The sequence below is a fragment of the Nerophis lumbriciformis genome, linkage group LG01 (genome assembly GCF_033978685.3).
Source record: "Nerophis lumbriciformis linkage group LG01, RoL_Nlum_v2.1, whole genome shotgun sequence".
In the NCBI taxonomy this organism is placed as follows: domain Eukaryota; kingdom Metazoa; phylum Chordata; class Actinopteri; order Syngnathiformes; family Syngnathidae; genus Nerophis; species Nerophis lumbriciformis.
In genome coordinates, this window is record NC_084548.2 from 13057501 (window position 1) to 13075237 (window position 17737).

Here is a 17737-nt window from a genome sequence, read left to right on the forward strand (position 1 = left end):
AACATAAATATCTCCCATCTGGGGCTCTCAGCCCTTCACACAGCACACTTCTTTAAAGGTCAAAGGTCGTTGCCGCCTGATGCACCTGCCTTGACACAGAGGAGAGCCAGACCTGAATGAGGCAGAGTTAAGTAGGGTTTGGAGCTGGGCCCCACCTGGCCGCACAGCTGGTGTCACTTCAGGCTGATTGAGCAGGTACAGGGGAATGTACCGCCCCTCGATGATGCGGCCAAGGCTGGGGCGTTGTCTTCCGTGTTCCACTCTGCCTCCATTCCCTGGCTCCTCCCCTGTGAGGTGCCTACCTGTCAGGCGGTGCTTGAGTGAGACTCCACAATATATATATATATATATATATATATATATATATATATATATATATATATATATATATATACAGGTAAAAGCCAGTAAATTAGAATATTTTGAAAAACTTGATTTATTTCAGTAATTGCATTCAAAAGGTGTAACTTGTACATTATATTTATTCATTGCACACAGACTGATGCATTCAAATGTTTATTTCATTTAATTTTGATGATTTGAAGTGGCAACAAATGAAAATCCAAAATTCCGTGTGTCACAAAATTAGAATATTACTTAAGGCTAATACAAAAAAGGGATTTTTAGAAATGTTGGCCAACTGAAAAGTATGAAAATGAAAAATATGAGCATGTACAATACTCAATACTTGGTTGGAGCTCCTTTTGCCTCAATTACTGAGTTAATGCGGCGTGGCATGGAGTCGATGAGTTTCTGGCACTGCTCAGGTGTTATGAGAGCCCAGGTTGCTCTGATAGTGGCCTTCAACTCTTCTGTGTTTTTGGGTCTGGCATTCTGCATCTTCCTTTTCACAATACCCCACAGATTTTCTATGGGGCTAAGGTCAGGGGAGTTGGCGGGCCAATTTAGAACAGAAATACCATGGTCCGTAAACCAGGCACGGGTAGATTTTGCGCTGTGTGCAGGCGCCAAGTCCTGTTGGAACTTGAAATCTCCATCTCCATAGAGCAGGTCAGCAGCAGGAAGCATGAAGTGCTCTAAAACTTGCTGGTAGACGGCTGCGTTGACCCTGGATCTCAGGAAACAGAGTGGACCGACACCAGCAGATGACATGGCACCCCAAACCATCACCCAACCATGCAAATTTTGCATTTCCTTTGGAAATCGAGGTCCCAGAGTCTGGAGGAAGACAGGAGAGGCACAGGATCCACGTTGCCTGAAGTCTAGTGTAAAGTTTCCACCATCAGTGATGGTTTGGGGTGCCATGTCATCTGCTGGTGTCGGTCCACTCTGTTTCCTGAGATCCAGGGTCAACGCAGCCGTCTACCAGCAAGTTTTAGAGCACTTCATGCTTCCTGCTGCTGACCTGCTCTATGGAGATGGAGATTTCAAGTTACAACAGGACTTGGCGCCTGCACACAGCGCAAAATCTATCCGTGCCCCCCTGGGGGGGGGGGGAGTTACCCACATATGCGGTCCTCTCCAAGGTTTCTCATAGTCATTCACATCGACGTCCCACTGGGGTGAGTTTTTCCTTGCCCTTATGTGGGCTCTGTACCGAGGATGTCGTTGTGGCTTGTGCAGCCCTTTTTTTTATACACTTGTGATTTAGGGCTATATAAATAAACATTATTATAAAGGTTTACAGGAGAACTGGACTTTTTTTTTTTTTTTTAGTATTTTACCTACCATACACTACAATCCTTATGTCAGACAAGAACACATGTTTTTCTTTTTTATCTTGACTTGATTAAGTTTAATTTAACCTTTAAGGGGAACTGCATATGGTATGCATACATCGTTCACAATCAATATGAAAAACATGACGAATGTAATTTTTTTTTAATGCATTCTAAATATTAAATAAATGCGATCAAAAGTCTGCTTACAATGGAGACCGCTCTATTCTGCCTATAAAACCCTTAATAAAAACATCCAAACACCTCCATTATGGTTTTATATACATGCTGTAAGTAGAAACAGGCACATTTATAATAACACTTAGATATTTTGATCATTTTTAAGCATACGCATTTCAAAAATGCATCACGACGTTCGCTTTTTTTTTCTTCCCAACAACGTCACTGATTACTCACTGCACACTTCATGAGAGCCAACAAACATAATAAAACGTCACTTACTGTACAATGTCTGGTGTCATTAAGATTCAGACTGCTAGGATGTTCATGCATTCCCACTTAGGTGAAAAATGACTCGTAATCCTCTTGAAGGAAAAGGAGGGGGCGGGGGGGGGGGGGGTGAAACCATGCGTCTTTTCATGTCGTTCTCGCAATTCGTGGGTCTAAATTGGCTGTCAAAGTGTACCAACTTGTATATGTGTATTGGATAGCGTGTACTACGGGGCACTGAGATTCATCACCAACTGCGCTCCCCTTACTCACCATTGTGTGTTATACTCAATGGTTAACTGGACATCTTTATGTGCTTGACGCCTCAATCATTGGTATGTTTTCATCTACAAAATCATTCTGGGTATCACTCCATCTTATCTGTCTTGTCTTTTAACAAAGAAACAAGGAAGTCACAATCTTCGTTCAATGAATGTTCTGCAATTTGTCGTCCCCAAAGTAAGAACTGAACTGGGCAAGAAAGCATTTAGGTTTTCAGCACCGAAGGCTTGGAATAACCTACAATCGAATATTAAACTTCAAACCCTAGTTACGTTGAATGACTTTAAAGCTTCTGTGAAAGGACTGCAGTCTACCTTGTCTGTATGCACGTGTCATGTGAGCAAGTTTTAATGTTGTAAATGGGATGTTTTATGTATTTGTTTACTGTTTTTAATGTAACCTTGCTGCTGCCCTCTTGGCCAGGTCTCCCTTGGAAAAGAGATCTTTGATCTCAATGGGATTTTACCTGGTTAAATAAAGGCTAATAATAATAATAATCATCCTTCTACTATCCACGTGAGAGGCATGATTTATGATCTACAATAAAGTTTGATGTGCAAGGAAGCGAGGAAACAGCTGACCACTCGATAATGTAAACATTATCAGGCTCGTGATCACGGCGCCGCTATAAAGTTTGTCTGCTTTAGCGCTTATAATAACAATTGCACTAATATTTGGTTAACATTCAAGTCACAAAATGTAAATGGATTGTTGGCGCTTTTTGAATGGTTATTTATTGCATACTTGCCAACCCTCCTGGATTTTCCGGGAGACTCCCGAAATCCAGCGCCTCTCCTGAAAACCTCACGGAAGAAATTTTGTCCCGAAAATCTCCCGGAATTCAGCTGGAGTTGGAGGCCACGCCCCCTCCAGCTCCATGCGGACCTGAGTCCAGTGTGCGCACACAAGGAGACGAAGCAGAAGAACGAGACCGTAGTCTAAGAGCGCAGGGGAGACACTTCTCCAGGGCCGATGTATGCTCGGGGCAACACCTTTCACCTTACCCGGCAGTGGGTCTCCACAGCGGACGACTTTAGGGTGAATGATAAGTCCAGCGATTAGTTGCAAATCTTGCTTTATTGATTGCTTTCACACAGCCAATCCAACACAAAACCAACTAGTCCCTCCCCGCACTCACGCTACCACTCCCTCTCTTTTCTCGCCCACACACTCACTGACGTCACTCACCTCACATGCTGTCACCTATTAAAGGGCCACACACACACATACTCTACTCTCATAACACACAGTACAGTTAGTAGAACAACTGTGTTTTCATTACTGTGCATTTGATAGGTGCCATTGCCCCGGAATTGTATTGCATTGTACTTTCAAGTACAACAATGAGTAGATGAGTGTTATGTGTGTGTATACGTGTAAATAAATGAACACTGAAATTCAAGTATTTATTTTATTTATATATATAATAAAATAAATAAATATATATATAGCTAGAATTCACTGAAAGTCATATTTCATACATACACACACATATATATATATATATATATTATATATATATATATATATATATATATATATATATATATACATATATATATATATATGAATGAAATACTCGAGTTGGTGAATTCTAGCTGTAAATATACTCCTCCCCTCTTAACCACGCCCCCCGCCCCACCCCCGACCACGCCCGCCATCCCCCACCTCCCGAAATCAGAGGTCTCAAGGTTGGCAAGTATGATTTATTGGGTTTTATGGGCAGTATAGAGGACCTCCCATTTATTTACGAGTTAGAATGCATTAAAAAAAAAATACATCTGTCATGTCTTTCATAATGATTGTGAAAGATAAGCAGGGCTTCACACACAATAGTCAATATTTACAAAACTGAAAAATACAGTAGTTTTATGAATAAAACAAACTAGTTTATCATCATGTCGGCTGCATCATGTCTTAACGTTTCTGCATTCTCCACTCATTTACGCAGATAAACTAACAACTATTTATTGGGAATCACCCATGTTAATTAGGTTGTTAAAAAAAATTGGCACAAAAAGAGCATCCATGACTAGACTGTTTCCAACTCTTGCTATTTGTTGGTGGCTAATTGCGACTGATTTTGCGATGGGAGTGGTCATTCCACAGTAATCGTTTTGCCACACAACACCTCAATGCTAATGAGTGGGAAATTTCACTTTAGACTGTTGTTGGCAATGACAGTACAGTAGGATTGTTTTATTGCATCTCAACAGTTATTTTCTTCACTACAATAAGGCGAAACAATCCTTGCCCAGGCACACCCTCCTCGTGTTGGAGTATAAATAGCTGGGGTTTTTGGCACCAGCTACTTGACTAGATCTGATCCATCTAAGTCTAAGACTCAATCTAAGTCTAAGACTCGATTTGACCAATCTATAGGACTATGGGGGCATGAACTGTTGAAGTGTTTTGACGCTAAACATTGCAGCACATTTGCTACAACAAAACACAAATTCATTCCATGCGGGAGTTTCCAAAGGAAAACTGCTTACATGTAGGGTATATGTAGGGTACAAAAAGTAAATATATTATTTAGAGATGTCCGATAAATGCTTTAAAATGGAAATTATCGGTATCGGTTTCAAAAACTAAAAGTAATGACTTTTTAAAACGCCGCTGTATGGAGCGGTACATATCCCAGTCAGCAGCCCCTCCCCTCTCCCCTCTCCCCTCTCCCACACACAACACAGGTGTTGACGACTGCAGCATGAGAGGTTTACTGGCAACGCTTGATGATCTCATCAAACCGCCGCGAGCGCAGCATAACAACAACAAGAGTGTGTTGTTGCCGCTGCTGTAGCCGTGGCTAACAAGCCAGCGAGCTCGGTGACTGACTAACGGCACCATGTCTATGGTTTGGGATTATTTTAAAGTGTCTCTGACGGATAAAAAAACTGGCAATTTGTAATGACTGCAAAAAGTTGGTTATGCGAGGAGGAACCAAGACGTCTTCCTTTAATACGAGCAATTTGATCTCCCACCTCTTCAAGAATCATAAGGAGATAAGCGATGAATACAAGCGGAAGATGGAAAAACACCGAAAAAAAGTAGTACCACACAGTTGTCGCTTAAAGACTCCGCCGAGAAAAAACAAAAACACAACAAAAACCACCCCAGGGCAAAAGCCCACATTGTGGTCAGGGACAACGCACGCAGTATGGCAAAAGCTACGGTGGCTAGTCTGCCCTGCATGGCGCACACTTTGCAGCTTGCAGTGAACGGAGGTGCCCTGTCTCAACGCAGCATTTCAGAAGCTCTGACTGACTGCTAGGCCACTTCAAGCACTCACCACTAGCTTGCAGCACATTTGTGTTACTCATACAAATACGTTAGAGCAGGGCAGATTGAGCCCAGTTTATACTGTTATACAGTATGCCAGGCAGTCTTGCACTAAATTAGGACTATGTTATTGTATACTTTATTACTTTAGTATACTCTGGACTGAAGCTGTGTGCTTTAATTTTTTTTGTAGCTGTTATTTTGAGACATGTTTAAAAAAAAAATTTAAAAAATAATGCACTTTGTGAAAGTCAAAGTATAGTATTTCCCATAGTTGTAGTGGGTATCAGGATTATCTCAGGGAGAGCATGTCCCAAATTCCAAGCTGCTGTTTTCAGGCATGTTAAAAAAAATAATGCACTTTGTGACTTCAATAATAAATATGGCAGTGCCATGTTGGCACTTTTTTCCATAACTGGAGTTGAAGTTGTTCTTTTATTTTGGAAAATGCATCCAGCAGGGCATCACAACAAAATATCAACCGATACCGATATATACAGTCGTGGAATTAACACGTTTTCATGCCTAATTTGGACAACCAGGTATGGTGAAGATAAGGTCCTTTTTAAAAAAATAAAATAAAATAAAATAAGATAAATAAATTAAAAACATTTTCTTGAATAAAAAATAAAGTAAAACAATATAGAAACAGTTACATAGAAACTAGTAATTAATGAAAATGAGTAAAATTAACTGTTAAAGGTTAGTACTATTAGTGGACCAGCAGCATGCACAATCATGTGTGCTTACGGACTGTATCCCTTGCAGACTGTATTGATATATATCGATATATAATGTAGAAACCAGAATATTAATTAGGGCTGTGAATCTTTGGGTGTCACACGATTCGATTCAATATCGATTCTTGGGGTCAGGATTCGATTCAAAATCGATTTTTTTTTTTTCAATTCAACCCGATTCTTGATTCAAAAACGATTTTTTCCCGATTCAAAACTATTCTCTATTCATTCAATACATAGGATTTCAGCAGGATCTACCCCAGTCTGCTGACATGCAAGCAGAGTAGTACATTTTTGTGTTAATTCCACAACTGTATTTGTCGGTATCGGTTGATATCGGAATCGGTAATTAATAGTTGGACAATATCGGAATATTGGATATCGGCAAAAAAGCCATTATCAGACATCTCTAATATTATTAAAATGTTTTTTTACAGTTTATTTTAAGAGGTGTTTTTTTTACAATTTATTTTAAGAGGTTGACTAAGTGCTCACTGCTAATTGACTCAGCTCTGATCAATGAGGGTGACAGGTGCAACACAGCAACCTTTCAGCATTTTGTTTGAACTAACAACTTTTTGTCTCGACAGGTCCGACTTTGTATATTGCTTTTCTTGTCTGGTGTTTATTTCTCTTTCAGCGCTACTTCCTTCCTTTTTTGTCACTCCGTGCTGTGAGCACCGATTGAACACACTTGCCTCTGATCGCTAATCAGAAGGATTTATATGCCAGCCTCTCTTCTTAGACAAGATTAGATCATTGTCATTGCTCGGTTTCAGAGTTGGTCCCCAACATGGCGCCATATAGTCACGTGAGGGGCTTTTGACCAATCATTTAGGTCAGGTGTTAATCACCTTTTCAAGCCAAAGATCTCTGGTCTCAGCCAAAAGCCAAAGCGAGATCTACCCCTGTGTCAACTATGATTATATCAGTGACGTGCGGTGAGGTTGATGGCTGGTGAGGCACTGACTTCATCACAGTCAGATTTACAAACATATGAACCCTAAAGAGTATCTTATTCACCATTTGATTGGCAGCAGTTAACAGGTTATGTTTAAAAGCTCATACCAGCATTCTTCCCTGCTTGGTACTCAGCGTCAAGGGTTGGAATTGGGGGTTAAATCACCAAAAATGATTCACGGGCGCGGCGCCGCTGCTGCTCACTGCTCCCCTCACCTCCCAGGGGGTGATCAAGGGGATGGGTCAAATGCAGAGGACAAATTTCACCACACCTAGTGTGTGAGACAATCATTGGTACTTTAACTTAACTTTAACTTTACACATACAAACTGTAGCACACAAAAAAGCACATTTAATTAAAAAAAACCGTTATTATGGTCTTACCTTTACTTATAAATGAAGTCCATGCGCAGCTCCTTTTGAACAAAAGCATCGATAACTTGTTTATAGAAGTCTTCCTTATCTTTCTTCAGTTTTAAAAGTCTCTCTGTCTCGATGGAGATCTTCCTTTAATTATTACCTCCTGCTTCGATTGAAAGTCCAGTTTAGAAAACTGTTTTATTTTAGATATGTAATCCTCCATGTTAAACGTCCAGGCGAGAGGAAAAAATAAACGATCGCTAACTGTTGCTGCTTGTTGTCACTTATTCTGCAGCCGATTAGTCGCAAGAATGATCTCTGGGATCACTACCGCCCTCTACCACCAGGAGGCGGGATTACTGCGAGCCTCACCCAGTGCGTTTTCGCAGCCGTTTTATGACTGCTCAGCACAAGAAATATGTTACACACATACAGTTGTTGACAAAATACACTGTACATTATATACCTCAGCTAACTAAACTATGGAAATGTATAATATAATTCATATAGCAATACGGTCTCACTGCACAGCAGGCCAGCAGTTAGCCGAGTCATTGTGCAATCCATGGTGAGGCTCAACTGGCTGCTGATTACCACAAGTCTCTTCTCAGTATTTGAACGGCAAATGTGAAAATTCAGCGATTTTTACTAAAAATAATATAAAACTGGTGAAGTTAAATGGGAAATAACTTTATAGTATAATCACTGGATACATATAACAATTTAATTATTTTTTTTTCTTTTTACATTTATTTTTTTTCCATGATGGCACGTGAGGCCCCGCCTCACCTGCCTCCCCTGACTGCACATCACTGATTTATATATATATATATATATATATATATATATATATATATATATATATATATATATATATATATATATATATATATATATATATATATATATATATATATACATATATATATATATATATATATATATATGCAGGCACGTGCACACATAGGGCCCTATGGGTGCTTGAGCCCCTGCCCTTTTTTGCCTCGTCTTAAAAAGTGCCCTCTGCCTGTGTGTGTGTTTTTTTTTTTTTTTTTCTTTCTTTTTTTTTCTTTAAACAACATTAATAAATTCCTGTCAGGGATGTAAAAAAAACACACAAAATAACAGCGGTACAAAAACTCCACGTTTTCTTGTAATACCGGGTTGTTTGAGCCTGCCGCTTCCGCCAGAGAGAGAGAGAGAGGGCGAGTGAGTGAGTAAGTGAGAGGAGACGTGACAGTGGAGCAACTTGAACCTGTGAGTTACGGTCTAGTCGCCGTTCACTTATTCAGCATCTAATGTGGGTAATATTTTAGAAAAACGCTGTATTATTCTATTATTCAATGAGTCAGCTTCTGTTTTTGCCGGACGTCGGAGCACGGCACATCAATTCCGCACAGAGCAGAGCGGATCGTGCGGGACAGGAAGTGGTGTACAAAATACAAAATAAAACACCGGGTTAATTTTCAAAATAAAATGCACTGTGTTTACGGAGGATCACATTTCTCTCACAGTAGAGGTTTAGATATAAAGTTTATTGTGACTTTGCTATTACTGTGTGGGTTAACAAAATAATAATAATAATAATAATAATGATAATAATAACAATAATAAGAATAATAATAATGATAATGATAATAATAATTATTATTATTAATAATAATAATAATTTCAGCATTCTGGGGATATAAGATGTAGGTTATCTGTTAGGAATATTACCATCTGTATTTAAACTTGATTCATGTTGATTATGCCTGCAGCACAATGCCAAAAAAAAGAAAGGATACAGAAAAGGAAGGAGAAGGAGCGCCAGGAAGCAGCTAAGGGTAGCAGACCTCTTAATGCATGGCTAAAACCAAGTACTGCACCAGAATTCAAGAAAGACCACAGACCTCAGAAAGTGTCACACCTGAGATGTTGCACTGTTCAATGTTCAATATTAAAGTGCTTATCTTTAACAATAAATAGCCTAATAATAAACCAGTGTTTTGTTGCTTTTCATGTCTTCCAAGCCTATGATAATGTGAATTAACTCATTATGACAATAATTTGTTGACACAAAAGAAATGGCAATCACTTTTACCTACAAAGGACACACAGCTAAATAGCTAGCTTCCTAATAGCAAATTAAATTTTACATTAATTTCCATATTGTGTAAAGGACCAAAAAAAAATGTCCTGCCCTTTTCTGACTTTGAGCCCCTGCCCCTCTATAATCATGTGCACGTCCCTGTATATATGTATGCATAAGCTCCAGCATTCCTTCGAAGGGTTGCGGGGGTGTTGTTATGTCAACATTTAGTTTTTTTTCTCATTGTGCTTTTTGCAGTTTTCCCAATTTTTGCTGGGTTGTTTTTTTTCAATGTGCCTAGCGTCAATGACAAAGGATTCACAGGCCACAGAGGGCCCCTGTGCCGCAATTTGGTCACCCCTGTTGTAGAAGCTAACTGGCTCCGCAATTTGGACACCCCTGTTGTAGAAGCTAACTGTTTATGGCCATCATAGTCTTAGTACTGTAGTATGTTTGTTCATCCTATGGTCACATATGGGAGGCGAGTCATCTTATGTCAGCGCCGGAAGTAGTAAAATCAGCTGTTCACCAGGCGGGGTTTTTCCTATGTGATAAAGAGGGGGATAAACGGGGAAGTCCTTCTTTAGCTGCCGCCTTGTTTTTTGTATATTACTATCTATGCACATGTCAATTTTTACTTTTGTATTCACAAAATCCGTACTTTGGAGCAATGTTCACAAACTCTAGTGTGGTCGTGGTTGAGGGAAAGGTTGTTTGATGTTAGATGCTAGAAAGCGTCCGATGCATTGTAACAATCAAAGTGCTGTAGCCGCGGTGTTGAGAGCGGCGGATGAAAGGCTTAAAAGACAGAGGCGAGGTGTGCGGGCGTGTTCAGGTGTTAAAATGCTTGCATGTTGACTGATCTGTTAGTAATTTTCCATTTTCCAGGTGGGGGTGTCACTGATGTCATGTAATACATTTGTTTTCCTAATATTTTCGCCATCGATCGGTGGTGTCCCAAAGATCGACTGGTCCATCGATTTAGGAGATTATCTGGCCATACTCTGATTGGTCAAAAGCCCCACACGTGACTACAGGGTGCCAAGCTTGGGACCAACTCAAACAGAGTTGGCCTTACACTCTTTATACACGATTCTGTGTACTTTCATGCCGCATAGCTTTCCTTATGTTCCAAATTGTACTAGTTCAAATGTCCTTTGACCCAAAAAACTAAGCACCCTGGGTTAAAAGAGAAGCCCTTGCAGATTTTTGAAGGAAGAATAAAACGTAAACAAGGGCTACGTTCACACTGCGGGGTAAGAAGTCCGTATTTTTTGCCAAATCCGATCTTTTTATGTGGCCGTTCACATTACAAAAAAAATTTGATGTCTAATGTGAAGGTAATTTTACCCGCATGCCGACATGATATCATCACATGCTGCAGTGTTTACAAAAGTAATCATGGTCTCAATCCTGGTGCATTTGTGGCAATTTGAAGGATTTTGTGCAATCAATGTCAACATTTTATCCACTGAGTTACTACGCACTGAGGATTAAGAAGGAAGAGAGCAAACAATTCGACCTTCTGCAGTTTGTGGGGCATTTGCTACAATCAGGTTTTTTCCGGCCCGCAATATGAGTTTGCTAAGTATTAAAATGAGCTGCTTTTTTTTTTTAATGAAAGAAACTGCTGTTCTTAATGTGTCCACTGGATGTCACAATAGCAATTCTGTTAGGCAAGCAAACGGCCAAGCGAGAGGTACACAGTAAAGGGGGACTGAGGCTCCTCTTCCTCGACAAACATGAAACTGCCGTTTTATGTCTTCTGCTTCGAACACATCGTCATTTGCCAACCCGAGAAAATAGAATAGAATAGAGAGTTCTTTATTGATCCCTGGGGGAAATTCAGCACCACAGTTCGCTCACAATAGACAAGAATAATAATAAATAATATAATATATATAATATATTATATATAAAATATATAAATGATATAAATATATTCTACATATACTACATATAAAGTGAACTTAACCCTTTTGGATAGTTTTCACCTCCATTTAAGGTTTGTTGAGTTAGCACTGGATTGATACGTGGACATGACAAAGGAGGTATTTGATACCTAGAAGAGTTTACATGCTGTATTTTTTTGTTCAATCCCAGAAAGACTGTGATTTAAAGTTTAATCCTGGCTTTGTAGGTACACTCATTGTGTTTTTGAAGCTGCACCAATTTCCTCAGAGTTTTCACCAAACTTGAAGTGTTTTGTCCAGAGGATTAATTGTGATTTGTACGCTTTCATTATGTGTTTGTTCTAATTTTGGTTAAAAAAAAGAAAACCACCTGGAGTTGTCTTTATTGTTAAGTTATCATGCCATGATTTTACCATTACGGCCCATGTGGGAATAGATTTTCCTCCAATGCGGCCCCTGAGCTAAAATGAGTTTGACACCCCTGCTTTAAACGCACGTTTGAGGCAACAACTCTGCCAGAATATCCTGACATTGTCACAAGAGCACTGAAAACACTGCAACCATTTCCAACATCCTATCTGTGTGAAGCGAGCTTTTGTGCAGTGGCAGCAACAAAGACAAAATTAGGGAGCAGGCTGGACATAAGACACACATCTCCCATCACATCAAGATGAGACCATCTCATTGCAAAGAAACAAGACCAGGACTACCACTGAATCGGCGTTATTGTTTTGTTCTGGCATCATGTGTTGTTTGTCATTCCAAGATGCGAAAGACAGCAGGCAGCCTGCAGGTAAGACAAGTATTTACTCCAATAGTAAGGAAAATTACAAAAGAGGTCATGCCGCTCGGAAGCGCACAGAAAGCCCAAGGAAAAGCTTCACACTCATTCACACAAAAGGGTTGTTTCTTTCTGTTATTAATATTCTGGTTCCTACATTATATATCAATATATATCAATACAGTCTGCAAGGGATACAGTCCGTAAGCACGCATGATTGTGCGTGCTGCTGGTCCACTAATAGTACTAACCTTTAAAGGCCTACTGAAACCCACTACTACCGACCACGCAGTCTGATAGTTTATACATCAATGATGAAATCTTAACATTGCAACACATGCCAATACGGCCGGGTTAGCTTACTAAAGTGCAATTTTAAATTTTGCGCAAAATATCCCGCTGAAAATGTCTCGGTATGATGACGCCGGCGCGTGACGTCACGGATTGTGGAGAACATTTTGGGACAGCATGGTGGCCAGCTATTAAGTCGTCTGTTTTCATCGCAAAATTCCACAGTATTCTGGACATCTGTGTTGGTGAATCTTTTGCCATTTGTTGAATGAACAATGGAGACAGCAAAGAAGAAAGCTGTAGGTGGGAAGCGGTGTATTGCGGCAGGTGTTGTGCCGGATAACGCACCCCCGCCGTAGAATGCACCCCCTGACTGTTGTGCTGGATAACACAGCCGGTGTTTCATTGTTTACATTTCCGAAAGATGACAGTCAAGCTTTACCATTGGCCTGTGGAGAACTGGGACAACAGAGACTCTTACCAGGAGGACTTTGAGTTGGATACGCAGACACGGTACCGTGAGTACGCATGCAGCTGCGGCTTCCAAACATTTGATCGCTTGCCCGTACGTGCGTGCCGCTATGTGCATGTCACGTACGTAACTTTGGGGAAATATATGTGCTGTATGAACTTTGGCGAGGTGAACAGTACTTTGGGCTGTGGGATTGAGTGTGTTGTGCAGGTGTTTGAGTTGTATTGGCGGGTTATATGGACGGGAGGGGGGAGGTGTTTGTTATGCGGGATTCATTTGTGGCATATTAAATATAAGCCTGGTTGTGTTGTGGCTAATAGAGTACATATATGTCTTGTGTTTATTTACTGTTTTAGTCATTCCCAGCTGAATATCAGGTCCCACCCGCCTCTCACAGCATCTTCCCTATCTGAATCGCTCCCACTGCCCTCTAGTCCTTCACTCTCACTTTCCTCATCCACGAATCTTTCATCCTCGCTCAAATTAATGGGGAAATTGTCCGAATCGCTCTCGCTGCTGGTGGCCATGATTGTAAACAATGTGCGGATGTGAGGAGCTCCACAACCTGTGACGTCACGCTACTCGTCTGCTACTTCCGGTACAGGCAAGGCTTTTTTATCAGCAACCAAAAGTTGCAAACTTTATCGTCGATGTTCTCTACTAAATCCTTTCAGCAAAAATATGGTAATATCGTGAAATGATCAAGTATGACACATAGAATGGACCTGCTATCCCCATTAAAATAAGAAAATCGCATTTCAGTAGGCCTTTAACAGTTAATTTTACTAATTTTCATTAATTACTAGTTTCTATGTAACTGTTTTTATATTGTTTTACTTTCTTTTTTATTCAAGAAAATGTTTTTAATTTATTTATCTTATTTTATTTTATTAATTTTTTTAAAAAGGACCTTATCTTAACCATACCTGGTTGTCCAAATTAGGCATAATAATGTGTTGATTCCACGACTGTATATATCGGTATCGGTAATTAAGAGTTGGACAATATCGGAATACTGGATATCGGCAAAAAAGCCATTATCGGACATGCTTTTATATCCATTTGTGTAATTGCACACACAGGGCTGAGTTACTTGTTCCTATGTCTCTGATGTGCACATCTATCAGTCTGAGAAGTAATTGTTTGACATTTCTTTATTTAAACAGTTCATCAGCATCACTTCAGTGTGTTGCCAAAGCATCCTCAGCATGTAGAAATGTGTGTTTCTTTGTTATTTTAGTATGCAACCTGTGTTAATGATTAGAGCAGTGTTTTTCAACCACTGTGCCGCAGCACACTAGTGTGCCGTGAGATACAGTCTGGTGTGCCGTGGGAGATTATCTAATTTCACCTATTTGGGTTAAAAATATTTTTTGCAAACCAGTAATTATAGTCTGCAAATGATGTGTTGTTGTTGAGTGTCGGTGCTGTCTAGAGCTCGGCAGAATAACCGTGTAATACTCTTCCATATCAGCAGGTGGCAGCCAGTAGCTAATTGCTTTGTAGATGTCGAAAACAGCGGGAGGCAGTGTGCAGGTAAAAAGGTATCTAATGCTTAAACCAAAAATAAACAAAATGTGAGTGCCCCTAAGAAAAGGCATTGAAGCTTAGGGAAGGCTATGCGGAACAAACCTAAAACTGAAATGGCTACAAAGTAAACAAAAACAGAATGCTGGACGACAGCAAAGACTTACTGTGGAGCAAAGACGGCATCCACAATGTACATGACAATCAACAATGCCCCCACAAAGAAGGATAAAAACAACTGAAATATTCTTGACTTCTAAAACAAAGTAGATACAGGAAATATCGCTCAAAGGAAGACATGAAACTGCTACTGGAAAATACCAAAAAAAGAGAAAAAGCCACCAAAATAGGAGCGCAAGACAAGAACTAAAACACCACACACAGGAAAACAGCAATAAACTCCAAATAGGTCAGGGCGTGATGCGACAGGTGGTGACAGTACACCTACTTTGAGACAAGAGCTATAGTGATGCATGCTTGGTTATGGTTTGAATTCATATACAACACTTGCGACAACGACTTTTTACTGTCAACTGAGTTTCGTTTTTTTAATGATTTCTGCTGGTGGTGTGCCTCCGCATTTTTTCAACGCAAAAAATGTGCCTTGGCTCAAAAAAGGTTGAAAAACACTGGATTAGAGAACAAGAAGTTCAAAAAGAATGAATAAATAAAAACACTCTAGAGGCATCTATGCTTCCTTTACCTGGTGTAAAGGTCACCACACGTCAATGCTTTACATTCATGCAAACACACAACATGAAGCCACATCCTGCCCTGAGCCCCCTGCAGCTCAGTAACAGTCAGACATAATCAGATTACAGTCAGACTAGACACAACAGACGCACTTGTTAGCCCCATTTTGGAGGCATATTTTGTGTTTGTGCGTAACTGTTATGAACTGCGGCCCAATTTAACCACACAATGTTGGCTGCACACTCACTAATCTGTCAAGTAAACAACCAATCAGGGATTTTAATGATAACCTGCAGACTAAGACTTGTGTGCACATTCTGTCATCAAGACTCTTTCATTATTCACCAAAAGTTGGAAATCAATGCTAACCATATTACAAAAATACAAACATTTCCTTTACACGCACCAAAATAAAGGACTGGTGCTAGTCCACCTGTGTCAATACAACCCAAGTTCCAGTGGGAATCAGTTAAGTAGTTGTTTACACAATCCCCATAACAAACTATTACAATTAAAACAACTTTGTTAGAAACCGTTGCTTGTTGTTGTTGCTTACTTTTGATTAACACCTGACACTTATTATTATTCCTGTCATTAGTTACACATGCAATCATAAAAACATCTCTTTAATAAAACAAAAGTGAATATACCTGACTGCATTAACTGTATTGTGTTTACCTTGAACTTAAATGGGAGCAATTACTATTTATGTTTATTTTCTGCCATATATTCTCATTCGCTACTATAATACATAGACAAAATATTTGGTTGAAATTAATACAGATGCAAAGTGAACCATAATGCACTTTTATAATAACTATTATTAGATGTATTTGTATTATATTGTTACAATTTATTATAGTTATCATAAAACTAATTATTTATTTGTAATTTATTAAATTCCTTTTTAGTTTAGTTTTCTAATCATTACTAGTGGTATGTGCATTTAAGTTAGGGGTCACTGAGGTATTCTTCATCCAAATAGAATAATGATAAACAAAAAAGTCAAACTGTTTAAATTGTTGAATCATTAGCAGCAATAAGCAATTGTATTATATTTTTAAAATAATTATTACTCTTATTCTATCTAGTAGGTTTGATTAAAACATGTATATTTGCGTAAAATGACTGCCATAGAATATTAAATTGCACTATTATCATCATATGAGCGTCTTCATACTCCACTGTCTTGTAACATAATAGGACATTTTTGAATGGTCAGTTCTTCTGATAAAACACAAACATACGCGCACACACTGACTGGTGGCTGTTGATGATTAGCCTGTGTTAATCTCATAAATCCTATAAGCAAGAAGGATGTGTGCCATCATATTCCTCATTTAAGTCCTTTGGTGTCTTGTAGTAATCTATCATTGTCTTGTAGTAATCTATTATTTTATTGTAGTAATCTAGTATTGTCTTGTAGTAATATATCATTGTCTTGTAGTAATCTCCTATTGTCTTGGAGTAATCTATCATTGTCTTGTAGTAATCTATTATTTTATTGTAGTAATCTAGTATTGTCGTGTAGTAATCTATTATTTTCATGTAGGAATCTAGTATTCTCTTGGAGTAATCTAGTATTGTCTTGGAATAATCTATTGTATTGTGGTGCTTTATTATTGTTTCGTAGTAAGGAGCGTTACCACATGTCCTTTCTACCCACAGCCATAAGACTTAGACTTAGATTTAGACTTAGACAAACTTTATTGAGCCAAATGCACAAAGCACGTATGTGATTACTCTGATCTTTTATCATGGTGTGCATTACGGACCTTATATTTTATCTATTATTTATCTATACATGTTATATATGTGGTCTATTTTTTTTGTTTTTCAATACGTTTTACTTCTGTCACTATATGTAACTAAAAACCTGCACTGCAACATCATTCCCCCACTGTGGGATAAATAAAAGTCTATTTTATTATCGTCTTGCAATAATCTATTATCTTGCAGTTCTCTATTGTTTTGTAATCTATTTTTTTGTAGTAATCAATTATTGTCCTATATATATAATATATTATTGTCTTGTAGTGATTTATTTTTGTATTGTAGTGTTCTATTGTCTTGCAATAATCTATTATCTTGTAGGGTTATATTATTGGTTTTTTTAGTCATCTACTAATGTTTCATAATGCATAACATAAATTGGCGAGTGAGTTAGATTTTGAATATCCAAAAGTTTTGCCACCGAGCTAATTATTAATTAAAGAATACTCATTTGTTTGAGAAA

At 38.9% G+C, this 17737-nt stretch overlaps 1 protein-coding gene across 1 annotated transcript in view; it reads right to left on the reverse strand.

Annotated features, from left to right (window-relative positions):
* Positions 1-17737, reverse strand: part of LOC133616084 (rho guanine nucleotide exchange factor 7) — a 76481-nt gene that overhangs the window by 52630 nt on the left and 6114 nt on the right. The gene's annotated exons all lie outside the window — the stretch shown is intronic.